A 13,562-nucleotide genomic window follows, 5' to 3' on the forward strand; every position below is an offset into this window, starting at 1 on the left:
TGCACATCTCCTGCACGCCGCACATCCCCGTCCCACGCAGCCTCCCCCGGGCCCTGCGTGCCCCCTGGCAGGAGGACTGCAGCAACCCCTGACCTCGCTGTGCCAGGAGCTGTACAAATCCTAAATACATCCCCATCTCCCAAGGGCCAGCAGCGTGCAGCATCCTGCTCCAAATCAGGCGATGAGCACTGTCAGGTGGCGGCATCGGCAGGCACACATATTTGGCAGGAGTCGTGCCACCGCATCTCCCGCAGCCGGCCATCCCCGGGGATCACGATGGCCGAGCCCCGCTCCGGCAATGTCTGCCCTCTCCCAGCCCGACCAAAACCTGCTCCTTCCCAGGGCAGCTGCTCCCGGCCCCGCTGCGTCATGAACTTTCGTGTTGCAGCAGCACCGTCTCTGCTCGGCGGCTCGGGGGGCCCAGCCCGCGCACACCAGAAGCTGGACTGACCCATGTCAGAGGTGATTAATTTATCAGGCTTTTGGCACCCACCGCTCCCCGCCAGAAAAACAATATCCCAAATTCCAAGCCCTCCCGCCCAGCAGATGTGTCTGCGGCGAGGGCGACCGTTCCAGCCCGTCTCGCAGAAGCCGCTGCAGGGGCACAGCACCCGGGGGCTCCTGTGCCGCCGGCCGCTGGCCCCATCCCCGCTGGGCATCTGCAGAAAAACCTCCCCTGGGACCAAAACCCCCGGCTTTGTGCCAGGCTGCCGTCCTGCTGGGTCCGGCTGCTCGTCCCATGTTGGTGTCCATGCTGCCGGGCCACCAAGGAGAATCAGGATGGGGGAACGGCCGGGGAAGGCAGCGGGTGCTGGGATGCCGCCCCTCTGAGCCCCTGCATCCCAGGGAGGAGCGGTACCATCCTGTCCTGGCGCTCAGCAGCCTGGGATCAGGGACCGTGTCTGTGTTTGAACCGAGCAGGCACTGATTAAGGCCTAATTAATGTATATCATCAGGGAAACACTCCAGGCCCTTAAGGGACAGGTTAACTAAGTTGTTATCATTAGTGGAGAGGGTCAGAGGACAGGGACGGGGCACAGCATGGCTGCAAATGCCAGCCGAGCCCTGCAGCTCGCCCTCCCCGCCTCTACCAGGGGTTTAAAGCGAGAAACCGAGAGGCCGGTGATATCACTCAGATACTGCAGAGCGCTCGGACATCGGGCGGCCAAGAAACGGGAGAGATTTTTCTTCCTCTCCCCCTGCCCCGCCACCTCCCCCGGGGTTTCGGAGGAGGGCTGGGAGCCCACGGGATCGCGGGGTCAGCCAGCCCCTCCGCCGGCCACGGGGAGACCTGCTGCCCGGCCAAGGCCAGCGCTCGCCCTGACGTCAGGGTGAGGGGTGAAGCGGGGGGAGACACAGGCAAACAGCCTCTTATTTATCCAAAAAGGTCACAAGCGCCTTGGAAGAGGCTGGAGCTGGATCCCCGCAGTCCGGAGGAGGCCAGCGTCTCCTAGAAGGAGAGGTTTCACAATTCATCTCGTTTGTTCGCTGTGGCATTTTCATCACGGTAGTTCGACTTATGCAATTACATAAAAAACATCTAATGAAATCTCGGTGACACAAAACATGAACGTTTATATTGGCCTCCCCGTGCCGTGGAGTTGATCTTGGCCGGGGCGTCCAGACAGACATTCTGCATTCTTCAGAGATTAAGCACTGAAACGCTCCGGAGAAACCCAGCTGCCCGCTCCCCCTGCAGCCGCGCCGCTAATTCCAACCACATGCTCGCCGGCCGGGGAGAGGGGAACACGTACCTTCTACACACACACGGGTACCGGCGGGGACCCTGCCCGGCGCCTCGCGCACCCCCTGGCTGCATCCCCATCCCCCTGAGTACTCACGGGTCTCCGTGAATAAATACACACACAGCAAGTGCGAGGGAGCCAGTGTTAGGTATAATTAAGGTACTGCAGCAAAATTGTTGATAAATAAGAAGAGCAGTGAGTAACCCCAAGTCAGGGATGGAGCCCCCGAGCCCGACCCCATGGCCGTGATGCCACGCTGCAGCACCTCCCCGATGCTCCCGGTTCATCACCCCGTGATATGTCAGACCCCAGTCAAAATAAAAGAGCCTGGGAGGCTCTGGACGGTGAAACCCTCATCCTGCTTTGGTTCCCACCTCCCTCCTTTTAAGAATTCGTCTGTCTCCCATTGAAAATCCCACTGGTCATTTAAAAAAGGAAAAACAAGGGGAGGGCGAGGCGTGGAGGGAAGGGACTTTGTTCTCAGCAGCGCATGGGGAGCCGGGCAAGAACCAGAGAGGCGGGGATAGGGGTGAGGGGAGCGGACACTCCATCCTGATGCTGCCCACTTCACCCGTGCGTGGGTTTCAGGCGTACCAGGGTGCCTTGAGCTGCCCCACGCCCCGGTGCCACCGGGCAATGCCGTCGTGGGTATCTGCAGCGCTGCCAAGCAGAGCCACCTCGCCAGCACCAGCCACGGCGCATCCCGCCACGCTTCCCTGCTCCCACCGCGGCCATTCCCATGTTTTAAGACCCAGGGCAGTGACTTCACTGCAAATCCCCATCCCAGTGACTGGGGAACGCAGCTCCTCCAACAAAAGCACCCGTGGACAAACACACTGTCTGGAAAGCCACCCGTCATGCCGGGTGACACCCAGGTGGCACTGCCAAACCAAAAGCCACCGCAGCGTTGTCTGCCCCACCCCGGTGCCTGCCTGGCTGCAAACCCTCCCTGCCATGGCGGGGGAAAGAGGGCCAAATCCTGGCCAGCACCAGCTCACGCCACCGGAGATTTCTCCAAATTCGGGTTGGTTTGGGGACAGGGACCAGCACCAGCTCACGGGGCCAGATGTGGCCACTGGGCTCCTGCCCCACACCACTGGCTGCAGCTGGAGCTCTTGAAAAGCCCCAAACTGTCTCTCTTGCGAGGATGGGGGGTCCAAAGTGCAAAACCCACTGGGGGACCCACCAGCCCCACCGCCGGTGCCCTCGTCTTAAGGGCTGAACATTTTTGACATACTACAAACCATCAGCAAAACAAGATGTCAGGGCTGTAACTGCTGCTGGCACCGATTCTGCCGGGGCGTGGGAGGGATCCAGGAATAACAAGGGGGGGTTCAGCGAGCAGCAGCCCCCCTCGCTCAGGTTGCAGCCGGGGCTCCGGCCCCGCGGGCGCATCGGCCGGTTGCCCGCACGGGATGTCTGCAAAGGCTCGGGCTTTACCGCCTTGCGCAGAAGGAGGAGGAAAGATGGGAGGAAAGGGGGAAGAGAGAGAGAAAAAGAGGAAAAATAGCCCCTTATTCCATTTTCATCAAGGAAGCATCCAGCCGTCCAAAAAATTTAATGTCATATTTTAGCAAGAAAAACAGCTGTTGTGGTACTTTAAGGCCCAGCATATTTTGGCCAGGGCTGCATGTTGTGGATATTGGCTGAGTCAAGGTTAGCTGTTAAAAGGCAGAAATTCTAGACCCATACGAAGAAACATCGCGTTCCTTTATATTCAGATAATATTTACTCCCAGGCCTGTTTTGTTTTGTTTTCTTCTCCCTCCTGGAGGGGGGCCCGGCCCTGGGGCTGTGGCTGCCCTCGGCATCGCCGCTCCGTGGGCTGGGGGGCGGCTGCGCCCGGGGCACGGCGCTTTGGGGGCGACGGGAACAAGGGGAAGCAGCAGGGCAGGCTCCGCCTGGCACCTCCGACTTGAGGTTTGCCCTCCAGTTTTCAGCGCTGCCTGGCGCGGAGCCATGCCTCGTGCGCAGGGAGAGCCAGCGGGGCAGGAGCCGGAGCTTCGCTGCCTGCTGGGGGGCCACGGGTCCCCCCCCATAGCGCAGGCACCCGGGTGCCGCAGGGAGGGTGGGGGATCCACAAGATGCCGGCTGGTTTCATGGCACAGCACCCACATGGCGTTTGCCATCCAGACTGGGTCAGCCTATTCCCCCCCAGGAATAACGACGCCAACGAATCCATGGCACACAAAGCAAGACCCGGGGGAGCGAGGTCCCGTGCCATCAATCCCACCCCCTGCCCCAGGAGGGGACGCTCTACCCTGGCTAAGGTGCCAGCGCACCTACAAAACCCCCACGAGATTAACCCCCCAACAATTAAGCGCCATTTTAATGCGGTGCTTTGCAGCTTTATCTGTTCCATACTTTGTCCCGTTAGAGCACGTCTATGTTCTTACGCTATCGCCTATTTAAACGCCGGTGTCTGTGCTGGTCCCCAAACCAGCCGTGCCCAGGCTGCCACACTGGGGACCCTCCAGTCCCCTCCAGAGCGTCTTTGTGCCGTGGCTCCTTCCAGCTCCCACCTGCGCTGTGCCGCGAGAGCCAACGGGTGAGAAAGGTGGGGCGGGGGGGTGCATTTGTGCTGCATGGAAATTAAACCCCCCCAAAAAACCCCCCCAAACTGGACACAAAGCCCCCCGGGCTCCACAGCCCTGCACCGAGCGTGATGCCACCCAGGCTGTAAATGACTCATCTTCTCGTAAAGCTGGTTTGCTAAGGAAGAAAGAAAAGCCTTTGCCCTGAAACAATTCCTCCGCGCCTGCCAAGCTCGGCAGGAGCAATCCACGCTGTCTCTCTGCTCCTCCGGAGTGCCCAGCGCCGGCGTCCCCCCGCCGTGGTGCCACCTCCAGAGCCGGACCCCCACCTCCCCCCGCAGCTCCGGGGCTTTCCTCCGTACCTCCCGCCCAGCGCCGTGCCTTACCCAACACGGAGCCACCAAACACAACCCTGCATATTTCACTAACCTCAGACGCTTGGACAGGGAAGGCTGCGGATGTAAAAAAAAAAAAAAAAAGAAAAAGAAAAAAAAAAGAAAAAAAAACTCCAAGGTGGAACCGCAATGTTTATAAAATGGGTCACTGAATTATACATAAAAATATTTTCCTTGTGGATGCAATTACTTCCTGGACTTGTTATTCCACAGATGCTTAAGTTCGCCTCAAGCAACTCCAATAAATGCTTTACAGTCTGCTAGATCAACAGTAGCAGCGCTGGAGAGAATTGAGCAGCGCTGTTTCAAATTTGTCAGAAAACCACACAGTGTTTTCATGCGCACGTTTTAGAAACCCAAACAAAATGATTCCCAACCGTCGTGCTCCCTTTCCTTACGCCTTTAATGGGTTTCACGTGAGCTCCTCCAGACACGGGCAGAGCCCCAGGGGCTCCGGACACCCAGGAAAGTGCTCCCCGAAAGCCAGGGAGCCCCTGGGAGGAGTCGGGGATTGAGGAGGGATGGCACCTCCCATCGCTCTCCCGTATAAACCCTGCTCGTCTCGCTCCCAAATTTTCCCATCTCATCCTCCTGCGAGGTCTGGCTCGCCCGTCAGGTACCCAGGGGGCAGCGGGATGTGTCACCGGCTTAGGAGGCTTTCCCAGGGGAAATGAATTTTGGGAGCGAGGGGTCAGGGCTGCCCCTACCTGCTGTGGGCGGGTGAGGGAGAGTTCAGGGGCTGGGGGGGGGACACACACGCCACGTTGGGTTTAAATGTGCAATGAAAAAACCCCAGAGGAGCTGCAGCAAAGCTGGTGGGAAGGGAAAAGAGCCACGGCAGCGGCCAGACGGCTCTCAACGTGGGCACAGGCCGGCTATAACAGTCTCCCCCCATGGCAGGGACACGTATTTGGGTTTTTTCTCCTCTATCCAGCCACAGATTTTCACAAAACTCAGAGAAACTCAAGGCCGTGGAGATGCGTAAAGATATTTTTTTAATGCATGTAGGGCTTAGGCCAATGGCCCCTGAATAAAATCCTGGTCCATCTGCTGCATCCTGATCTTCAAAAAACCTCAAAGCTCCTTTCGCTTAAGAGCAATTGAAAGTATTTAGTGCCACTTTCAATAGGAAAGCAATCGAGGGCCGGGGTGTTGGAGGACACCCCAGGATCACGGGGCAGAGTACTGTTATGCCAATAAAACAAATCAATATCTGCCCAGGAATACTCGAGATTCACTCCAGGACTAACAGGTGGCTGTAACAAGATTATCCCGTTAACAGATCGCCAGCAGAGCAGAAATGTGCTTTCAGGTCTCTGCTTTCACTCCAAATTTCATCCACGAGATTTTCTGTCGGCAGGATAAACGGGTTAAAAGGTGCCTGCAAAAATGGGCTTATAAAAAGCTCCTTATTCTCCTGCTTCGAGGATGCAGCTGCCTCCTGTCCCCCCCTTGTATGGGAATCCCAGCCCATCTTCGCCTTTTCATAGGCCACCGCAGCAATCCTGCTCCTCTCCTGCGCTTCTCTGCCAGCGGCCAGGTATCGGTGGCAGCTGGACGCCGTGGTGTCACAGCCCCTGACAGGACACAGCCATGTCCTCGTCCCTTATCCCGCAGGGTGCGGGCGGCGGCAGGTGCTTGGCAGATTGTGGACAGCACGAAAATCCCATGGGACCTGAGAGAGCATCCTCCTCCTCAGCGAGGGCACCCCGCAGGCTGCCATCCCCAAACTCCCAGCGAGACAAGTCATTCATGAGCGACCCCCACCCCACCACCGGTGGAAAACGCTTTGCCAAAGGGAAGGATCCGGGTTTCCCTCTGCCCTCGCTCCCAGCCCCGGGATGGGGATGTGTCCCCATGGCCGAGCCGCAGGCGGGGCTGCCCACCTCAGAGGTTAAACCAAGGGTCCCGCAGGGAACACACTGGCATTTTTATTTGGAATTAGGCCCCAGCACATCTTAATTTTCAGTTCAACTGCTACTGAAAAGAAACATGAAATAAAACAAGCGCCAGCGGTGGGGAGGGAGGGAGGGAGGGAGGGAGCAGGCAGCGCTGGGCCTGCCCACGGCCCCGAATTAGCTGCAGAAAAACGTTAACATTCCTGCGCTGGCCCCCGGCCAGGGGCTGGAGCAATTCAGGAGACGGCGATGCAGTCACTGCCCAACACACGCACGGTCTGCGCGTCCCGGTGCTGCAGCCGGCGCGCAAAACTCCGGGGAAACGGCTGTGGCCGAGGGTGGGGAAGAGCTTGGGCCGCGCTGCCCGCTCCCGGGGGCGGCCCCGAGGTGCTTTTAAATGCCACCAGCGCTTTTCTACCCAAGGCAAAGCGGCTGGGAAACGCCATGCAAAAGGTGACCCATACTGTGTGGGATTTCACCGTGGCTGGACACCATCAGGCTCCAGGTCCCCAGGCCAGCGCTGCCCAGGTTGGAGGGCTCAGATCCTGCCTCCAGATGCGCGAGTCGCTGCCATTTGGGGGTCACAGGAGGGACAACACGGTGACAAGCTCCCCCTTGGGGGGAGCACGGCATCCCACAGAGCATCCCCAGCACCCGCTGCCAGCCCTTCCTGCAAACCTGCATCAACTCGCGTGCCCCCCACCTGCCGGCGTCCCACCGCCTCATCGCAGACCCCCAGCGCCCCACCGCAGACCCCCAGCGCCCCACACAGCGTCCCCCCAAGCCCCAGCCTCGGCTGCGCCTGGCTGCCGGCGCAGTCTAATAACACTGGCCCGTACCCTGGTATCCGCCGGCCGCCCCAGCCCTCCTGATTTTGCCATTTGCCGGGCGCTGGAGGCAGCATGCCGCGCTCGAGCGCCGGCGAGGGCTCCAATCTGTTCCTCATTAGGAGGGGCAGACAGCCCAGCGCGGGAGTCTGAGCCCTAATCTCCTTTCCAGTTGGTATCCGTCAGCAGATGTACAACAAGTGGTCGGATATTTTAGTGGGCATGTGTGTGACAGAGCCATTAGGGTTTTTTTTCCAGCTGAGAGGGGGGGATAAAACGCCGTGGCTCGAGCCGAGGCTTTGCCGGTCGCACGCGGAGCCCGACGGCAGGTCCCGGCGCAGCAGCACGGCTGCCAGCTCTGCTCTGCTCCGCTGGCGTGGTGGTTTATTTTACCAAGGTCTTTCTTGGAAGAAGCGGTGATGAAGTTAACAGCCTGTGAGCCATAATTGGCTCACATTAAATCAAGGAAATGATATGTTTTGTTTTGCCCCCCCCCCCCTTTTTTTTTTTTAAATCATATTAAACAGGAAAAACCCACACGGAGCCAAGGAAGGAGCAGGCAGCAGCTCTCAGGAATCTGGGGGGAGATTTGTGTCCCATGCATAAAGAAATCCAGTCCTTGCCATCAAAGCAGAAGCAGCTTCACTCCAAAAATACCCAGCAGAAATGCCCATGGGCAAGGGAAGGGGGACCCAAAAAAACCCAGGTTATGGCACCGCAACAGGCGCCACTTCAAAGCCTGTCCCAGCAGCTCATGGAGTTCAACTGGACACACTAAAAAAAAAAAAATTTCTTAAAAAAATTCTTCTTGGAAGTGCTTTCATTTACCTTGCCACCTCTCAACCAACACAGGGTGTCAAAAACCTTGCTGGTACCTTAATGTGGCTCCCGACGTACAGGGTATTTCAGAAAGGAAACTTCCTTGTGCTTGTTCTTTACATTTGATTTTTAGCCCCTGTGGCTACGTTCTGGTTGTGAGCGGAGCCGGGTGATGGCAGAACCGTCCTCCCAAGGCTGCAGGGCACCTAAGCCATCGGGTCTCCGGAGGGACAACATCCAGCCCCGAACGCCTGCCCCCGAGATGTCCCCACAGCCCGGCAGAGCTCGGCTGCATTTCCACCCCGGCTGGCGCAGTCGCTGCGGTGCAGCCCGTTTTCACCCCTCACTCACCGAGTTTTCCCCCATCCCCACCAGCAGCCAGTGTCCTCTCATGGCTCAGCACAAAAGCACCGAGAGCCACCGGGGCTTGTCCCACCTGGAGGCAGCCGCATCCCAGCTTGTCCTACCCACTGCCGGGATTTGTGGAAAACCCGAGCTGTTTCCAAGGCTGGCCCATCCGAAAGCACAGCACCCTTGGGGATACTCAGCCCCTGCTTTCACGCAGCATCGCTGCACAGATGTGCATCAAGATCGACCGCATCATCCCAGCAAGGCAAGACACAGATCTATGGGGTGCAAGGACCGCGGGGGACCAGCTCTGAGCACCGCTGGCCGCATCCCTCCCTCTCTTGGGGGCCACCACAGCCCTGGGGAAATTTGGGCTCCAGAAGAGCGTGGCTCTGCGCTGCCTTGACACTGCTCGCACACACCGGCCCGGGCCAGCGGCCACCCAGAAGCTGTGGCAGAAGATGCAGCGAGTGACAAAGCCACCACATCGCACGGGAAGGACTGGATCCGCCCCCACATCCCCCGTTCATCCACTGACGCTGTTGCACTTACACCTGCAGGCACTGGAAGTTGTGGGTCGCAAGATTTCACGTGACTTGAAAAAAAAGCCCCACAAGCAGGAAAAACCATACCGCTTTTGGTAAATCCCCTGCCCAGCTGAAGATCACACACGTGTCTTGCAGCTCATCCCAGCTCCTGCATTAGCCAGGTCAGAAACGGGACACCAAAACCCCTTGCTCTAAGCATGGGGGGATGAACAAGTCTCCCATCTGCGTGGCAACCAGGAACAGCCCCCCCCCCCCAAATTCAACCCTTTTTCAACTTAAAAACAACAACAACAAACCTCAATGGGAAATTCTAATTTTGTTTGGAAATGTTATTTCCAAACTGCACATGAGAAATCACGCTCTGACCTAGCATTGCTGACAGGCAAATATTTATCCCCACAAAATTTCCACATAAAGCCATCACTTTTGTCAGTAGGTCTGGACGGCAGAAGCAGAGGGAGAAGGCAGCGAGAGGGGAGCCAGGGGGCACAGGGACCGGCAGCTCTGCCCGGCGGGTCAGAGCCACGGCCGGCTGCGAGGCCCTCGGACGGATGCCTGCAAACACCACGGCTCTCCTTGAGATTCATTTTGAGGCAAGACACAGCCTTTTCCAACACATTCAGAGCGAGTATCTAATATTTTTTTCAAGACTTGTACCTTTTTTTGCAATACATTAAACCAATACAAGCCTCTGCTCCCGCACCCCACAGCACTCCCCCATCCAGCGCCGCTGCCCTCACCCGTGGCGGAGCGGATCCCGTCCGACGAACATTTCTCAGTCTATTCGGCAGAGTTATTCTTTTGCTCTGTGTTTTGATACTTACAAAGCCATTACCATCCCTCGCATGCACATCCATCATCGGGCCTTCAAACTCCAGAAAGTCCCAAAAAACTATTTTCCACTCACCATGCAGCCTGCCAGGCTCTGTTCTTCTACTCTGCGTTGCTTCATCCATCGAAAGACATTTCAGCAAGTTCCGAGTCCAACAAAATAAACAGATGGCAGCCTGAAAAGGTGGTGATTTTTTTCTGTGAGGGGGGAGCCGGGGCAAGGGATGCAGCCGGGAAGAGCTGAATTCTGTCTGCCTGGTTGGAAAAGTTAATCTGGGCTCCGGCAACGATGCCCGTCTGGAGCCGGGGGTGCAAGGCAGCGCTTTGCAAAGCCGTGGGGTCCTGGAAAGCTGCAGGGGGAGCAGCCGTAGCTGCCTCCTGGGCTCAGGCTCCCCCAGGTCTACAAGCTCCACGCCACAGGGGTGCACCCACCCCGGTACCAACCCCCACCAGGCACCCACCTTCCCTCCGCGTGCCCCCAGCACCCTGCAGCCACCGTCCGCCCCCTGAGCGGCTCTGGAAACCCAGCACACGCTGTTTGCCAGCGTTTTGTGAGGAGCTGGTTCACCATCACACCTCTGCACCACCCCGACGGGGACCACACGCTCCCCAGGAATCACCCACAGAGCAGCACCCTGCTGCAAAGCACCAGCTCTGCTACAGCCTTACGGGACGCGGGCGACGCAGAGAGAAGCAACCCTGCCCCAGCGCAGGGCAAACCAGCCCCGGGGCTGCCCCCGAGCATCGCGGCATCCTGACCCAGCAATCACCAGGGCAGGCTTACGGGGAAGATTTATGAAAGGATGTGGCCAGATGAGCAATAGAGACGAATAGCCTTGAGGAGTGACTGATTTCTCCCTTACAAGAGGAATAGAAATTAATTTATGAATTGGGTTAGTTAAGTTGCCAAGTGGCTTTGATGCAGTTTATTTTTTTGCATATGTTCATGATCTATTGCACAGCTGTCAGAGGGGGAGGAAGGTCCTATTGAGCCGGAGAAATGCATCACTCTGGCAGAGGCAGCCAACAGCTCTCAGCAAAACCAGATTGCCCTTTTATCGGCCACGGGTTGGTCTGCCGCTTTCCCAAAGCGGGCGCCTCCTTCCTCCCCAGTTCACCCTCGAGGGCCTGGAGCGCCCTTACTTGCCGCAGAGGCGGGAGGGGGACAGAAGCCCCTTCCCCGTGCCGATGGCCAAGCACAGCCCACCAGAGACACCGCTGATACCGTTTTCTTCCACCTTCTCCTCCCCTTGCGTGTTTTGGTAGGACCTACAGCAAGTCAGGAGAGTCCCCACGGAGATGCGGAGCGGGGACAGGGTGGTGGGTGCTTTATTCCTTACCAAGACTGCACGCTTAGAAAGAAACCATGGAGGGCAGAGCGAGGATGTGGTGCTCAGCCAAAGCGAGCGCGGGGACCTGTTACACCATGGCTGAGGGACCCCCTTCCCTCCGGGGGACACCGTCCCCCTGTCACCAAGGGACAGACTTGCCCAGGGGCTCAGCCCCGGCTCCCCGAGCCGAGAGCAGCGCGGGCGCCGGCTCCCCCGCGCTCCCCGGCGTTACAGGTGCTTGGAGGTTTTTCAAGACACGAAGTAATTTCCTGTTTGAAGCAGTTGACAAATCTGCACAGAAACTGGATAACCCTTCGCGTCTCAGGGAGATCCGACGGCTGCGGCTCACAGCTCCCCTACAATGGACTTTTTTTTCCACAAAAGTGTAAGGGGAGGGAGGTTGGGTTGAACACCCCTCTCTGTCCCATGTCCAAGTGGTTTCAGGTTTAGGAGAGACACCGTGTCCTTCTGCGAGGTCTGTGGCAAGCACACGCAGTGGCCACGTGCCCAGGAGGTGCCCCAGCCCGCAGCGGGTTCCCAGCCCCGGCCCCATCCTCACGCCGCTCCCAGCCCAGGAAACGCAGGGGCCGCTGCCAGCCCTCGCTGCATCGCCCTGCTCCCTCCCGCAAGCCTCCCGCAAACAGGGCTATTTGGGGAAAAACCTGCGTCATTAAATTATCACATATATACAGCAAAACCAGCTACTGCACAGTTAGGGGCTTGATGACTCTTCAGTTAATAGCTGCTTTTTAGCCAGAGGCATGAGAATTAAAGTAGACCTCCTTCGGGGCAGGAGGTGGCACTCGGGGCTCCAGCCCGGTGTACCCCCATGCTGGCTGCACCAGCACGGCCGGGCTCACCCCACTGAAGCAGCAGAGAAGGTCCCAGGTCCCAGGGGCTACAGCAGGCTGTCCCCAGCCACCCAGCCCCCAGCCTGTGCCCCCAAGCACAGCCCAGCCCCAAGGAGCTGCCAGGGCCTGGGGCTCGGCACCCCAGCTCCTGAGAGAGCACAAAGCCGTGGAGAAAGGAGAGATGCAGATCCTGCTTTCTGCAGCCCCTCACTACAGGGTGCATTGGTCTCCAAATACAAACGAAAGGGGGGAGATGAATTAGCGAGAGACGTTGCAGCGCACAGACGGCCACTTCGTGTGGCAGCCAGCTCCGAGTCACCTTCTCCCTCTCCAAGCCACCAAACCGCGCAGCCAGGTCAGCGCTCCCACCCATTCCCCACACCCCGCCAGGGCACAACGTTTCTCCCTGCTTCTGCGTTGGCCTCTGCAAATGGGAAGCTCCCAGCCCTCATCTTTGAAGCATGCGACCATCCAAAGGATGCCCAGACAGCAGACCCACTAACAGGCACAGAAGCCTTTCTCCCCCTCGCCCCCAGGCACACGACAGCCCAGGGTTCACACCTTGGCTCTCAGCAGGGACCCGCACCCAACACACAAACCCCTCCAAGAGACACAAGCAGAGAGCTGGTGTGACCCTGCACAGGGCAGCACCCTCAGCCCCACCACCGTCCCCAAAAAAACCAGCAGCCAAGCAGCTCCATGATGGAACGAGCCAGAGATAACCAACCGGCAAGCCCACGGCTTCTTCCTCACTCGAGATATTTATCACAAAAACAAGAACAAGGGAGAAAAAAGAGAAAAGGCAAGCTCTTACCTTGCAGAAGCCTCAACCCCTGAAGACCTTGCAGCCACATTCCCCAGTGAGTCCCATCCTGCTCAGCACCTGCAGCCACTTTTCACCTGGACCAGCCCCACCAGCATCACCCTAAAGCCCTCCACCCCCAGCCTGCCCTCCCTCCACTACAGCATCACTGTTCTGGGGGTCCTTTTTTGTAACTTGTAGTGCTGAAAGGCAGCTGCTTTAGGGTGGAATGTGGCAAATATTGTATTGTAGAGACTCAGTATACCTGGTTTGGGGGGGGAGGGGGGAAAGCTGAGGCTTGGGAAGGGCAGGGGGGATAAAGAATAACTTTCTCAATGAGCAGCCTTAGGGAATTTGAAGAGGAAGGATGCTGCAAATTCACGCAGTGAATTTGCAGCATCCTTCCTCTTCAAATTCCCTCAGGCCACTCATTTGTAGGTTTTCCTTGGTCTGCAAGGTGCAAACGGCAGCGATGCTCCCCAGCCCCTGCTGCCCCATGCAGGACCATGACCTTGCACGGAGCATTGCCACCGTGGGACTGAACAGGCGCTGCCAGCCCGGAGGCACGGAGCAAAACGCACACGAGGGAGGTGACCGGTGGTATTTGCTGATGGAGGGGGTGCCCAGGGTGCAG

This window comes from Chroicocephalus ridibundus, chromosome 15, assembly GCF_963924245.1.
Source record: "Chroicocephalus ridibundus chromosome 15, bChrRid1.1, whole genome shotgun sequence".
NCBI lineage: Eukaryota > Metazoa > Chordata > Aves > Charadriiformes > Laridae > Chroicocephalus > Chroicocephalus ridibundus.